General features: G+C 41.7%; 1 pseudogene; it reads right to left on the bottom strand.

Annotated features, from left to right (window-relative positions):
• Window positions 1–14,775, bottom strand: part of LOC147366855 (microtubule cross-linking factor 1 pseudogene) — a 38,242-nt pseudogene extending 23,467 nt beyond the window's left edge.
• Between the last annotated feature and the right edge of the window lie 1,444 nt (window positions 14,776–16,219).

Below are 16,219 nucleotides of genomic sequence, written 5' to 3'. Positions count from 1 at the left end.
CCATGAAGTGATGGGACCAGATGCCATGATCTTGCTTTTCTGAACGTTGAGCTTTAAGTCAACTTTTTCACACTCCACTTTCACTTTCATCAAGAGGCTTTTTAGTTCCTCTTCACTTTCTGCCATAAGGGTGGTGTCATCTGCATATCTGAGGTTGCTGATATTTTCCCCAGCAATCTTGACTCCAGCTTGTGCTTCTTCCAGCCCATAGTATAAGATGGGCCAACTTCCAGTGAATATTGTTTTTACAAGGAGAGAGAGATTTGGAGACATGCAGACGCACACACAGAGAAGTCAATGTGAAGACAGAGGCAGGAATTAGAATTCTGTTGTCACAACTCAAGGAACACCAAGCAGTGCTGGCTCCCTCAGCAGCTGGAGCAGACCCATGGCACATGTTCTCCCTCAGGGCCTTCAGAGAGAGCATGACTCTACCGACACCTGATTCCTTGATATTTTAGACATCTAGCCTCTAGAGTTGTGAGAGAGTAAATGTCTGTTAAGTCACCCATTTTGTGGTCATTTGTTATAGCAGCCCAAGAAAACAAAGGATGAGAAGAACTAAGCTTTTCAAGCTGAGTGGTCAATTAACTGATTTCACTCAATGCCAGAACTAGAATGCCTCCTTCCTGGTTCTCAAACTCAGAATGCTGCGGTGCTTTGCTTAGTCACTCAGTCGTGTCCAACTCTTTGCGATCCCATGGACTGTAGCCCACCAGGCTCCTCTGCCCATGGGATTCTCCAGGCAGATTCTTTACCATCTGAGCCACCAGGGAAGCCCGTGAATATTGGAGTGAATAGCCTATCCCTTCTCCAGAGGATCTTCCCAATCCAGGAATTGAACCAGGGTCTTTTTCATTGCAGGCAGATTCTTTACCAGCTAAGCTACCAGGAAAGCCCTAAACTCAGTATGCTTCCTGCTAAACTAGTACTTCTCAACTTTATTTTTATTATCAACCCCCTTTAAGGAGCCTTTTTAGATTTTTTTGCCAATCACCCACAAATGAATTTTTAATATCATAGTATATGTATTTATATAATGTGTCACTTTGGAGGATACACACAGCCCATTGTGCTATCTAAATTTTGGCCCCCACCCCTTAAAGAACCAGTATTCATCCTCTAGGGAGACTGTTGTCTCATAGATAATGCATGCACTCACTAGGTTGTAATGTAATCTAACAATGGCAATGAATTAAACAGTTTTCTATAATCTACATGCATGGGGATTCCCTGGTAGCTCAGTTGGTAAAGATTCCACCTGCATTACAGATGACCCTGGTTGGATTCCTGAGTTGAGAAGGTCTCCTGGAGAACAGATAGGCTACTCACTACAGTATTCTTGGGTTTCCCTGGTGGCTCAGATGTAAAGAATCCGCCTACAATGAGGGAGAACTGGGTTCGATCTCTGGGTTGGGAAAATCCCCTGGAGCAACTCATGGCAACCCACTTCAGTATTCTTCCCTGGAGAATCCCCATGGACAGAGGAGCCTGGCGGGCTACAGTCCGTGGGATCACAGAGAGTCGGACACGACCGAGGGACTAAGCACAGCACAGCATGCATGCGTATTCCAGCTCTCCCTCTGGCATATGATAAGATTTTAATTCTCCACCCACTCTGAAGTGAAGTGAAGCCATGTGACTTGCTTTAGGCCCTGGAATGTGAATGCAAGTGGCATGTGTCACTTCCAAGCAGAAGCTTAAAGAGTGAGTGGAAGAGTCTCCACCTCTCTTCCTCCTGCTTTTGTGATTGTGGTAACACAAGGTACACTAGAGTCTCCAGTAACCGGGACACCTCTTGTGATTGTGGTGATACACAGTGCACTAGGGTCTCCAGTAACCAGGACACTTGGGTGAGGGTGACGGGCAGGGCTTCCCTCGTGGCTAACAGTGTACCATATATGTGAGTGAGAAATCCATTGGGATGTGGAGGTTGTTTGTTACTATGGAAAAACCTACTCCATCCTGACAAATACAGTATTGCATGGGGAAAAAGTCAGATGCATAAAACTAACTCTTCTTCTGTTTCAATTTTCATTAATGTAGTCCTCACAGGAGAAGCTAATAAAGTTTTAAAACATAACTATAAACTTTTCTGTTTTTTTTTTAATATGAAAGTAAGACCTGATCTTATTATGTATTAAATTTTAAAATGTAAACCATTTTAAAATGTAAAGCAAAAGTTTACTACTCTGGAATGCTAAGTTAGAAATTTTGTGCAGTCGTAGATGGACACGTGGGTAAATTTGCAGGATGAAGCAAGACTACCCCACACCCTACCCCAGCACTCTGAAAGCTCACTGTTCTTCTTACTTCCTTTGCAAGGTGTATGGTATTAGAGCATGAACTTCATCACCAGTGAAAAATAAAATTATGTATTTATTGGAGTTGTGTGACCTTTTCCTCCAATAAGCTCAGCGCCTGAACTTTTAGCACATCCATTCCTTAAGTAATTTTAAAATTCAATGAGGATAAGAAAGTCATGCTGCATGCTAAGTCGCTTCAGTCGTGTCCGACTCTTTGTAACCCTATGGACTGTAGCCCACCAGGCTCCTTCTGTCCATAGAATTCTCCAGACAACAATACTGGAGTGGATTGCCATGCCTTTCTCCAGGGGATCTTCCTGACCCAGGAATCAAACCTGCATCTCGTATGTCTCCTGCTTTGGCACATGGGTTCTTTACCACTAGCGCCACCTGGGAAGTTCCCTCATAAGAAGGTCAGACTATTCCAAAAAATCTGCTAGCCAGTGTCAACAGAATGTATTAGGTGCCAGTAGAGTATCTATTTCAGATATTAATAAACAGTACATAAAGCTGAAGTGTAACTGGAGTGAGGTAGGAGGCATGCTGGGAAATATGCTAAATTACTCCTGGGAATTGGGAAATACAGTCAGCCATTTCAAAGATAGGAGAGGAAGCAATAAAAAACAGTTTTCAAGAGTAAAAAAATGTAGGCGTTTTACCAGTAAAGATGCATAATACAAAATCCTCACTTGCATTCAAATATTTCTTTTTCTTTTGTGAATTCAGTGGTTTGTAAAAATAGACAACTCTTATTTTCAACTTGCTCCATTAATTACTTCCTTTCACTGGACAAACCTTGGTAGGACTTTGTGAAGCTTTTCCTTGCCTGATATCCTATAACAAACATTACTACAATTTTTAGTAATGGAAATGGGTTCAGTCCAGAAAACAGCCATTGCAAATATTACAGAAAGAAAGGGATTTAATAAAGGTATCAGGGCTTACACACATGTCGAGGAGCTTATGGAGAATGCTGCAGGGGAAGGATTGGAGAAATGTCAGCTTGAAGAACTGCAGGGGAGAAGGAAGCTGAAATTAGCCAAAAACCCAGGATGCCATCACCCCTGGCCACTGTGACCTCCTGAGAAGGATGCCTTAACTTTCTAAGTCCCATGCAAGTTCCTCTGATGGCAGAAAATCAAACCATATAGAAAGGGCATTCTGGGAAACATGGCATCCGACCTTGGAAGTAAGAGGTGGTTCTGATGAGATGACCAGAAAACCCAGCACAGTCAAGAACAAAAGGCAAGAACTCTTTATTAAATACAGGGTTTACTGGGACGCCCCTGGCTGTCCGTGATTGAGACTTTGCTTTCTAGTGCAGGGGTGTGGTTCGATCCCTGGTCAGGAAGCTAAGATCCCACATTCCATGGTCAAAAAACCAAAGCATAAAACAAGCAGTATTATAACAAATAAAGACTTTTAAAAAATGGTCCACATAAAAAGAAGAACAAGGCTTATTTATTTTAACTAATAATTGGAGTATTGGCAGTGATAGGATAAAATCAAGGATTGAGTTTAGTACTTTTTGTTAATAAAAAAATATTGAAAAAAAGGACAAAATATCAGCTGATGCCCTTTTAATTTTTCCTGAAATTATTTCCATTAGATGTTAGATGTGTGCTTTCATCAAAACAAAGCCTTAATTTTCATGGTCAAGGCAGCCCCTGGCCTTAATGTCTTGGTGATTGAGTCCAGACAGTGGCAATATTTTGAGTGATCTATTGTGTAACAAAGAAATTAATTAAAGCTGCCCTCTTCTTCTGGGTATAAAACAGAATTCAGTTTAGAAACATGAAAAATTCCATTGACTGTTATTGGCAGTAGAATTGAAAACTGGATTGCAATACAAGTTTATAAAATGAATACATGAGCCTTCAGATTGTTTATCTGCAAACAGTACAACCAGAAAGGGCACAAAGTAACTGTGGACGCTTTAACAAAAGGAGAAGGACTGAAAGCTTTGGGTGGAGATTCTGCTGTTATCTGGGGATGTGAAGGTTCCTAGAAGACAGTAAACAGTCCCCTGCAGTTTCAAAATGCCTTAGAGAAGAGAGGGAGGGCAGAGGAGTGGGAGGGATGGGACGTAAGGAGTAATGGGGTGAATTGCAGGGACCTGTGAGTGGAGAGGAGGCTGCAGATGTGTTGCTAGAACGATCTAAGCTATAACGGAGCCAGAACAGCCCTGGGACCAGGACCTGTAACACAGCAGAACAAGAACGTGAGCAACTTCACTTTCACTTTTCACTTTCATGCACTGGAGAAGGAAATGGCAACCCACTCCAGTGTTCTTGCCTGGAGAATCCCAGGGACGGGGGAGCCTGGTGGGCTGCTGTCTATAGAGTCGGACACGACTGAAGCGACTTAGCAGCAGCAGCAGCAGCAGCAATGAGGACCAGCGAGAGACTTGCTCAACTGCAAAATTCCTTTCCCCCCTAATTCACTCTTGAGTCTGTCTGTGTGGATAATACTTAATAATCTAGATTTTAGCTTTTTTTTTTTTTAATAAATAAACCTATTCCTTGAACAAAAACCAGTCGGCATTTTTGTGATTTCTTTCAGACTTAAGACCACCCTTTCCTCTTGGATGGCACGAATGGAACTCTGCTATCACCAGGTGGCAACTCACAATTTTGCAGGTGAGAAGAAACTGCTGTTCAAGCATCAAATAGCACTGAAATTTTGACTGTCTTTGACATTATAAGCCAAACCTTGGAGGGAAAATGGTATTTCAGATTTTGGATCGCTTAGACAAATTCTGAAAAAAGTAGACTCACAGTTTTCTTCCCCCCCCCCCCCCCCCGCCCCTACAAAGCATTGCTCTAGAAAATTTGTCAATGTTGATCATTATAATACAGTTTTTGAAAGGTTTGTTTTCCTCTTTAAAGTTCCTGTTAATATTGAGAAAGCTGACTATAACTCTATCCATATTCTCTTGGCCATATTGTTGTTCATTTGCTCAGACTTGTCTGACTCTTTGTGACCCCATGGACTGTAGCACAACCAGGCTTTCCTGTCCTTCACTATCTCCTGGAGTTTTCTCAAACTCATGTCTATTGAGTCAGTGATGCCAACAAACCATCTCATCCTCTGTCGTCCCCTTCTCCTCCTGCCTTCAGTCTTTCCCATCATCAGGATCTTTTCTAATGAGTCAGCTCTTCACATCAGGTGGCCAAAGTATTGGAGCTTCAACTTCATCAGTCCTTCCAATGAATATTCAGGATTGATTTCCTTTATGACTGACTGGTTTGATCTCCTTGCCATCCAAGGGACTCTTAAGAGTCTTCTCCAACACCACAGTTCAAAAGCATCAATCCTTTGGTGCTCAGCCTTTTTTATGGTCCAAGTCTCACATCCATACATGACTACTGGAAAAACCATAGCTTTGACTATACAGACCTTTGTTGGCAAAGTAAAACTCAACATTAAAAACACTAAGATCATGGCATCTGGTCCCATTCAGTTCAGTTCAGTTCAGTTCAATTCAGTTGCTCAGTCGTGTCTGACTCTTTGCAACCCCATGAATTGCAGCATGCCAGGCCTCCCTTTCCATCACCATCTCCCAGAGTTCACTCAAACTCATGTCCATTGAGTTGGTGATGCCATCCAGCCATCTCATCCTCTGTCGTCCCCTTCTCCTCCTGCCCCCAGTCCCTCCCAGTGTCAGAGTCTTTTCCAATGAGTCAACTCTTCGCATGAGGTGGCCAAAGTATGGGAGTTTCAGCTTTAGCATCATTCCTTCCAAAGAACACCCAGGGCTGATCTCCTTTAGAATGGACTGGTTGGATCTCCTTGCAGTCCAAGGGACTCTCAAGAGTCTTCTCCAACACCACAGTTCAAAAGCATCATGGCAAATAGATAGGGAAACAATGGAAATAGTGACAGGCTTTATTTCCTTGGGCTTCAAAATCATTGCAGATGATGACTGCAGTCATGAAATTAAAAGATGCTTGCTCCTTGGCCATATTGGGTCATAGAATTAGGACCTGGAGAAGGCAATGGCACCCCACTCCAGTACTCTTGCCTGGAAAATCCCATGGATGGAGGAGCCTGGTGGGCTGCAGTCCATGGGGTCGCTAAGAGTCGGACACGACTAAGTGACTTCACTTTCACTTTCCACTTTCATGCATTGGAGGAGGAAATGGCAACCCACTCCAGTGTTCTTGCCTGGAGCATCCCAGGGATGGGGGAGCCTGGTGGGCTGCCATCTATGGGGTTGCACAGAGTCGGACACGACTGAAGTGACTTAGCAGCAGCAGCAGCAGCAGCAGCTGAAAGGGGAGTTAGCAATCATTTGTTTACAATGAGACAACTCCCCCACCCTTTTCTGCCAGGGTCCAGCCCCGGCTGATCCAGGGAGTTCAAAGCGGGCCGGCGTCAGTGAGGATCAGGATACAATAGCTTCAATTAGATATTAATTAGAGATGTGAAGAGTAATAGAATGAGAATAGCTCAGTATGAAAATTCAGTGGAGAAAAGAGGCTGAGTAGCTTGGTTTATGCAGGAGACCAATAAAACCAAGACAAGAAGTTTGCACCACTTACGTAGGCCGCAGGCATCCTTCCGTTTTCCCGAAGGAGAGGAGACACTGAGGTCTCCCTGGTTGGATCTTAGAAGCCCAGGCAAAATTAGTAAGCTTGGTGGGTTCCGCGCTCCAGATGGAGACTCAGCCAGAGTTTGAGAGAGAGAGCGACATGGGGAGACCAGTATTTCGAGAAACTGATCCCAATTCTTTATTTTGCATGGTCTACTTTTATACATTGAGATGTTATGCAAAAGTCACACGGGGTCAGCAGTCCTGACTTTTATCAAAGTCAGGTGCTTCATACAAATGTATACAGAGGTCTTAGGGATGTTACATCATCTTCTGGCCAGGGGGCCTGCTGACAATTTATGACCCTCTCCTTGTGACAGCGGTCAGTCAACCAGGACACTTATTTCTCCAGGGGTGATTATTCTTAAAACAGACGCCACCCAAATAAAGTTACATTCCTATAGGGTGAGGGTGTAGTGGATTTTAGTTAAGGAAAGAATTTACTTTGCCTAAGGTCTAACGTGATTAATATCAAAAGTTAATACTTATTTCTTCTATATATTTATTAATGTGTGTAAGGGCAGGGGATGTGGAGACTTAGCAACAAACATTGGCTCAACGAATGAAAAACCCTTCACCAATACAATTTCTAATCAGCCCACTATACTTATACTAATGGTTTTCTAATTTTTCTAAGGAACCTGTTTTTAGAAGGTTTAAAGCATCTCATGCCTCTCACGGTTGGGAGGCTGTGAGCAATCACATGTGGCTGGACAAGCCTGTCAGGCAGGCTAGAGAACCTTCAGAGGAGTTTGTAGGTTAAAACACTCTTGTCACGCCTAGGAGTTTTGATTAACTGGAGCTCTAAGTTAACTCCTTCTCCGAAAGAGGTGGTGGGGAACAGCCCCTCATAAAGTCAGAGGTGTAGGTGAGAGCACAAAGTAGTAAAGTAGGCAGGCTCTGGTTATGGGGGTAGATGCTCGAGGATTTCCAGGGGGACTCCTGAGGCTCAATCCCGCCTTTGCGTATGTGGAGCCTCCTTCCTCATGACCTTTGCCACAGGCGGGGTGCCTCACGCTGGCCCCCAACACTTTTCTGTGTATTTTCTTTTTAAAAAAATATTTGTTTACTTAACTGTGCTGGATCTTCATTGCAGCATGTGATATCGTGGTTGCAGCATATGGGATCTAGTTCCCTGATCAGAAATCAAATCTGGGCCCTGTGCATTGGGAGCGTGGATTAGCTGCTGGACCACCAGGGAAGTCCCCTCTCGGTACATTTTCGACTGTACTTTGCTGTGATACAGTCTCAGGTTCTAGACTCCTATGACATAGAAGAGTATCTCTCAGGGACTTTGTAAGGATTAAAGGAGGTCAAACCTGGAAATGACTAGTACAGTGCCTGCCACATAGAAGATAGCACTTAAATGTGAATTGGCTTTTCTCCATCGGAGAGAAGTTTAGGTGATGAAAATTCGGATGGCTGCCGTTTGTTGAGCTATGGACTGGGCATTATGCCCACTGGTTTCATCTCTAAAACAGCTTTGTAATGAAAATGAGACTCAGGTACGAACTTGCCCAAGATCCCAGAGCCAATATGTAGGTATGCTGAATATTTACCCTGTGGACTGTCAAGCATTTTATCGAAATGCCATCCTGCCCTTGACTCTTCAGACCACATATGAAATGCTATCACACTTTGTGCAGCCTTGGATCACTTGTGCTGGGCTCCTGCAGAAGAAAACTTCTTGTGGTTTGACCTCATTCAGTCTTTGAGACTCCAATATAACATCGCCACGCCCTGAATCTTAAGACTGGCTCAGAAAGGCAACCTTGGTGGTCACACCGCTGACAGTGAGCCTGGCTTTCTTCCATGGCACAGGAGTCAAAAGAGGCTATGCTCATCTAACCTTTTGTAAGACACACATGAGAATAAACAAGTAAAAGGAAATGTTTTTAACTACTCTTGTTCTGAAACATGATGTGCAAACTCTGATCCAACTTGCTCTTGTCCACCTTGATTTTCCTTTTGTCAGCATGACACCTGCGGACAAAATCCTGTGGATTCCTGTCCACTTCTGCAAGTCTTACTGAATTCTGGTCCCCTCTTTCAGAGTCTTATCTGTTTTTCAACAGGCACCTACTTCTGAATTTCTGCCTCTGTTTTGGTGATTCATTTCCAAAATCATTGAGTTAAAGGTACTAATGGAGCCCTGGGTGTATGGAAGACTTGGAAACCTTTAGAATGTAGATGCCTAGAATCCCTTAAGGAGGCCCCAGCTTTATCACCCCTTTATGACCAACCCAGAAATTCCTCTACCTAGAGACTGCCTAGTCTAAGAAACTTTATAACGTTATAACCGTAAGATTGTTCCTTGAAATACACATATATTTCTTTAAAGCATGTTAGTAAATAAAAATCAACCTGCATATAGTCTGTGTTGACTTTTCACAATGGAAAATGAATTTGAAGACGGTTTTCTGGGTTGCTTACTTTGCTTTCAGTTGTTGTTTAACAGTAGAGTGTTCTGAGTGAATATTGGGCCTTGCACAATCTTCCTGTTTTGCATTTGCTTATTATCTTTGAAACTTCCAGAAATTTTACATTTATATTTCAGAAACTGGAATATCTGGTGTCTTGGGGACCCTATAAAGAAGCTTGGGCCTGTGTCAGAGAATCAATTAAATCTTGCACTCAGGAGCACTCATTAACTGAACATGTTCCTCCATCACATGGTTGACCCCTGAAGATCTGTAGAAATTTATTTGGTCCAAGAACATTAAGAACAGTTTTCACTATGAAGTCCTTTGCTTTTCCTTTTGAAAAGATCCCTTTACTCTTATTTCAAGTCTGTGGAAAGTTTCTTATAATACGAAAGTTTCAGGGAGTGGTTATTTGTACATTGACTTTCTGTGTATGACTTACACCAGCTCATTGTACTTTGATATTTGGATTAGTCAGCTTTCTCCAGAGAAACAGAACCGATAGGATATGTGTGTGTGTGTGTGAGTATGATTACTGTATAATCATTTACAGAATGATTCATATGATTTATTCTAAGAGATAAAAAATTTATTATCAATAACTAGCTCACAAGATTGTGGAGGCTGAGAATTGCAAGGTCTACACTCAGTAAGCTGGAGACTTATGAGCGCTGATGGTTTAGTTTCAAGTCCATGCCTGAAAGCTTGAGAACTGGGAGAGCTGGTGGTGTGATGTCCAATCTTTTTTTTTTTTTTTTTTTGACATCTGCACTTTTCAGCCCCAGGGCTGGCTCCAGCAAAGAGTTATCAGACCTAGTCCATCTTGTGCACGTGGGTTAAGTTGCTTCAGTGGTGTCCGACTGTTTGTGACCCTAGAGATGGTAGTCTACAGGCTCCTCTGTCCATAGGATTTTCCAGATACGAATAGCGGAATGGGTAGCTATTCCCTTTTCCAGGGATCTTCCCAACCCAGGGATCAAACCTGCTTCTCTTGTGTCTCCTGCACTGGGAGTTGGATTCTTTACCACTATTGCTGTCTGGGAAGCCCCAGTTCATCTTGTACTTACAGACTACAGTACTTGAAGATGTCTCTCCTGGAGATCCCAGCAGTGCTCATGTTTGTATCCTGGTTGGAAGGCAGGACCCTGATGTTCCAGATCAAGGTAGTCAGGCAGGGGGAGTTCGTCTCACTCAGCCATTTTATTCCATTCAGGTCTTCCATGCATGGAATAAAGCCCACTCATTTTAGGGAGAAAAATCTGCTTTACTCTTTTTTTAATGATTCGAATGTTAATCTCACCCAGAATTACCTGCAAACACACATCCCAGCTTGCACTCAAAGCAGGAATCGAGTGTGCATTTGAGATCCCTCTTCTCTATCTGTTCTCTACCTGCCCTTTGCCTGAGAAAGAAATCCACACTGAATGGAGCTCTGATATTTTGTTAAAGCCTTTCAGTGTTGAGCTTATTTTTTATTCCTTGGAATTTTTTTATGGTTGTCTGGAGTTATATTGTCCCTTGATACAATTATTTTCTAACTTTCTAACGTAGGACTCTACAGCCTGTCTGCATGTCTTGAGTGTCTGTCCACTTGTGTTGGGTGACTTGAATATTGTTTATTAACAAGAGAAAAAGTATATAAGTACAAGATGGACTAGGTCTGATGACTTTTTGTTTGAGCCAGCCCTGGGGGCTGAAAAGTTCAGAAGGTTTCCTAGGGCTGGTGTTTCTTGGACAAACTTTGTCTCTGGTCACCAAATCAAAACGTCATAAGGACTTCTTCCTCGATCTTCATGTTCTTGAACTCGACTTTGTTTAGTTTAATGTGCCCGTTATCAGTCCCTGATCAGCGATTCTTAGGCTTTGGCCAGGTTCCAGAGACTCAGAGGTACGCAGCATTATCTTTTATAGATCACATCATTCAGTCCTCATGGAATTGTCTCAGTCTACGGTGACCCTTCTTCCAGCCTGACATCTGCCTCCTTCATCATGTTTTCTCGCCATAAAGCTAACTTGTACACTGATCTCATCACTGGCAAAATTTCACCAAGGACAGTTTGGAATTTCAGTGATCATTTTGGGGAGGTTTTGACATGAACAAAATTGTTTATTTGAAAAATAACAACAACAACAAAAAAGGAACTTTCATGAGAATATTGCCTTGCTCATCTAAAAGAGATAATTTTATTCAACATAGGGCATTAGAAGTTTTCCTCTTCTTTGCTTCTGTACTTTTGGGATTAATCAATGATGGCTCTTTTTTTTTTTTTCCAACTGTATGACTTGATAATACTATCTAGGGCCCAAGTTTGAAAAATCCAGCCATATGTCACTTTCCTTTTCTTCTTTCCTCCTTTCTTATAAAGGTCAACTGATAAAAAAAATTATGTTTCAAAAATTTTCCAAAGAATTGATCAAAAAATCATTTTTCATGTACTGTGGGGCTATATAGTTCAGATAAACAGTAAGCATTTTCTAAAAGAAAAAAAGAAGTTATTAAATTGTGTTTCTTTTAATGAGTATTGGGAAGTATCTGATTAATCAGTATTCTGATTTTATAACTACAAGGTAGTAAAAAAGGTTTTAATTTCAAAATAAAAGAGGAACTTTGAAACATGATCAGAGTTTTTAACAGTTTATCATATGGAAATAATGTTAGCAAAATATTTTGATTTGTTCAAAATCAGGGTTAAATTTCTCATAATTCAAAATTTCCTACCATGGTTTTATGAATTGAGTAAACTAACATTGTTTCCAAAGCTTGCTTAAAATGAAATATATATTATTATACTCAGGTAAACAGAATGACAATAATTACTATCTTTTTAAAGGTTTAATCTCATGAGAGTTTACAGTGCTCCAAATCAAAAATATAATACTAGTTAAATTGTAATTTTCAGATCCTTCAGTGACATTAAGATCATAGAGAAATGATTCAGTTCGTTGAAAATCTGAACAGTTCCTAAATAAAATTTTTAAAAGAAGCACAAATTACTAAACATAACTTTTATCTCTTAAAATGGCAATAGAATAACAAAATATAAAAGCGTCTTTTGATAATTACATAATGCTCCTCCTCCTAACAGTCAGAATTATATGATGTATATTCTCATAGATCAGTAATAGGCACTAAGCATAATTAGGTTTGTCACAGATTCTCCAAATTTTAAGTAAGTAATTGTTATGAGAAACTTCTTACCAGATTTAGTATGCAAAAACTGACAAATTATAAAGGGAGTTTAATCATCTTTGGAGGAATGTACTTAAGTTGAATATGCTAAGACGAGCATCTCAGTTATTGAATACATTCAGTTTAAAAGAAGCATGTTGTGTTAGTAGCTCAGTCGTGTCTGACACTTTGCGATCCCATGGACTGTAGCCTTCCAGGCTCCTCTGTCCATGGAATTCTCCAGGCAAGAATACTGAAGTGGGTAGCCATTCCCTTCTCCAGGGATCTTCCCAACCCAAGGATCGAACCCATGTCTCCTGGATTGCAAGCAGATTCTTTACCGTCTGAGCCACTAGGGAAGCCCAAAAGAAGCATACTCCTGCATAAATTACTGCACAATTACTGCACAATTACTATATCACAAAGGCTGATATAGTAATTGTGTGCCAAAGGATTTTTCCAGGCTTATAGATTCACAAGGATTTTTTTTCCTGTTTGTTCATAAAAGATTTGGACATAGAATACTGACTCATGTGAATCATTAGAGACCTAGTGAAAGATTAAAGTCTTTCATCGGCTCCAATAGCTAAGTCACATGTACCTTCTCAAAGATATAACAGTAATGGGAAAACATGTAAAAACCTCAGTTTGTTTCTGCAGTCTCCACTAACTTTAATAAGTTCCATGTTTTACATACTCTTCTATTGACCACAAATGCTCACCACTTTTCATCTAGTCACCTAACCTCTTATGAAATCATGTGCTTTTCCATTCACATATCACAGCCCCTTGCTATGATGCCCCAGATTTACCCAGCTTCTTTCACTTGCCTATCAGTTCAGTTCAGTTCAGTCGCTCAGTCGTGTCTGACTCTTTGCGACCCCATGAACCACAGCACTCCAGGCCTCCCTGTCCATCACCAACTTCCGGAGTTCACTCAAACTCACATCCATCAAGTCAGTGATGCCATCCAGCCATCTTATCCTCTGTCATCCCCTTCTCCTCCTGCTCCCAATCCCTCCCAGCCTCAGAGTCTTTTCCAATGAGTCAATTCTTCACATGAGGTGGCCAAAGTATGGGAGTTTCAGCTTTAGCATCATTCCTTCCAAAGAACACCCAGGATTGATCTCCTTTAGAATGGACTGGTTGGATCTCCTTGCAGTCCAAGGGACTCTCAAGAGTCTTCTCCAACACCACAGTTCAAAAGCATCAATTCTTTGGCACTCAGCTTTCTTCACAGTCCAACTCTCACATCCATACATGACTACTGGAAAAACCATAGCCTTGACTAGACGGACCTTTGTTGGCAAAGTAATGTCTCTGCTTTTGAATATGCTATCTAGGTTGGTCAAAACTCTCCTTCCAAGGAGTAAGCGTCTTTTAATTTCATGGCTGCAATCACCATCTGCAGTGATTTTGGAGCCCAGAAAAATAAAGTCTGACACTGTTTCCACTGTTTCCCGTCTATTTCCCATGAAGTGATGGGACCAGATGCCATGATCTTCGTTTTCTGAATATTGAGCTTTAAGCCAACTTTTTCAGTCTCGTCTTTCACTTTCATCAAGAGGCTTTTTAGTTCCTCTTCACTTTCTGCAATAAGGGTGGTGTCATCTGCATATCTGAGGTTATTGATATTTCTCCCGGCAATCTTGATTCCAGCTTGTGCTTCTTCCAGCCCAGCGTGGAGAAAAAAAATCCCATGGTTGCTTGCCTCTGTTGTCCAAACTCCTATACCCTGCACTACCTTGCTAGGGTCTCCTCTTAGTCTTTGATTTAATTATATTTGCTGTACTGTGCTTAGTTGCTCAATGGTGTCCATCTCTTTGTGACCCCATGGACTGTAGCCCACCAGGCTCCTCAGTCCATGGGGATTCTCCAGGCAAGAATACTGGAGTGAGTTGCCATGCCCTCCTCCAGGGGATCTTCCCAACCCAGGGATCGAACCCAGGTCTCCCACATTGCAGGTGGATTATTTACTGACTGAGCCACCAGGGAAGCCTAATTATGTTTGCTAGTAGTTCATATTTAAAAAAAAAAAAAAAGCTAAAACTTTCAAAGCAGACTATGCTATCCAAGACTTAAGTTTATCCTTGAAATATAAGCTCTCATTGTACTTTTAGTGGATAAAGTTGTTTCCCATGGGTATACATGTTAACAATTCAGACACCAGTATACACGTACATTGGAACTGAAGATTTTAGGAAATGGATGAGGAATGGTGAGAGCCAGGTTTCTTCCTGTTGGGATAGGAACTGACTGGTCAATGAGAGGGTTAGGACCCATGTGGTCAAGAATTAGAGTTGGAGACATGAACATGGATTCATATTTAGCTTAATATAGATAGAGATAGTTCCTTATAGAAATGCTTACAGAACTTGTATGTATACCTGGTTAGTACACACACACCTGTTTCCTTGCTCTCAGCTGAGAAAGGCTAGAAGGAAAACCCCTGAGGAGCAACAAGCACACTTGATTTGTGTGCTGGGATCTTGATCTCTAGTATAAGGAAGCTGGGCTAAGTGGAGAAAGGACTGATTCTAGAACAAAGGCAGGAAATATACAAGATGAACTTGGAGCATCTTGTTAATGCTAGAAAGGATGGAAGTCAAAGTAAGGAAGTGCTCAAGGAAAAACCAGACAAAAAAAACCTACATGGAAGAAGTTTGTTAGAAGGGCTCAGGAGCCAACTGGAAGATTTCCCAATGGCTGGAATAATTTGATCAACAAAATAAAAAGAGTAGTATTGGATTATCACCAAACATTATAAACTAAATGAGTCCATATTGGCTCAAAAAAGTAATTCAATTCTTTTAATGGGGGAGAGTAGATAAACCTGCTGTAGAGAAGAAATCCGAATAATTTATGTAGATGCTCTGCCTCAGGGAGGGGAGCATGAATCCCTGCTTCTTCTCTGTGGGTTGCTCTAGGGACTTCTTCCCAAAGGACAGTATGTAGGTGCATGGTAACTTCACAGTGGCAAAGTCTGATAAGCTCTACTTCAAGGACCAAGATCGGTACAAGCAGTGATAAATCTCTTTAGTACATAGAGAGTATGTACCCTTGGCATAATGTGATAAAATGGCACTTCACCTCTGTGGTTTTTCTCTCCCAACTCATCCTCTCAGGTTAGTCATGAAATAGACATCAGACAGGTTCCAGTGGGATCTATAAAATGCTTGACCAGTATTCCTCAAAACTGTCAAGGTTCATCAATAACTAGGAAAGTCTTAAGAAATTTTCATACCTAGGAGTAGCCTGCGGAGACATGACAATGAAATGTAATGTGATTGACCTCCTGGAAACAGGAAAAGGAATTAGACTTTTTTAGGACATTAGATTAAAACTAAGAAAGTATGAATAAACTGTGGACTTTCATTAATAAAAATGCATCGATACTGGGGCTTCCCTGATGGTTCAGTGGTTAAGGATTCTTGCAGTGCAAGGGACACCAATTTGATCCCTGATCCAGGAAGATCCCACATGCGGCAGAGCGACTAAGCCTGTGTGACCCAACTGTTAAGCCTGTGCTCTAGGGCCTGGGAGCCACAGCTACTGGAGCCCATGAGCCATGGAGCTGGTGCTCTGCAACAAATGAGGCCACTGCAATGAGAAGCCCACACACCACAGCTAGAGAGTCGCCCCCACTCGCCACAACCAGAGGAAAGCCCGTGCAGCAGGAAGACCCAGCAGAGTCAAAAATAAATGAATGAATGAATAAACAAACATT

The sequence above is a fragment of the Bos grunniens genome, chromosome 8 (assembly GCF_055505025.1).
Source record: "Bos grunniens cultivar Pamir isolate PY7600 chromosome 8, Bosgru_T2T1.0, whole genome shotgun sequence".
In the NCBI taxonomy this organism is placed as follows: Eukaryota; Metazoa; Chordata; class Mammalia; order Artiodactyla; family Bovidae; genus Bos; species Bos grunniens.
Note: the sequence above shows the minus strand (reverse complement) of the source record. Positions and strands in the feature narration are given on the sequence as shown.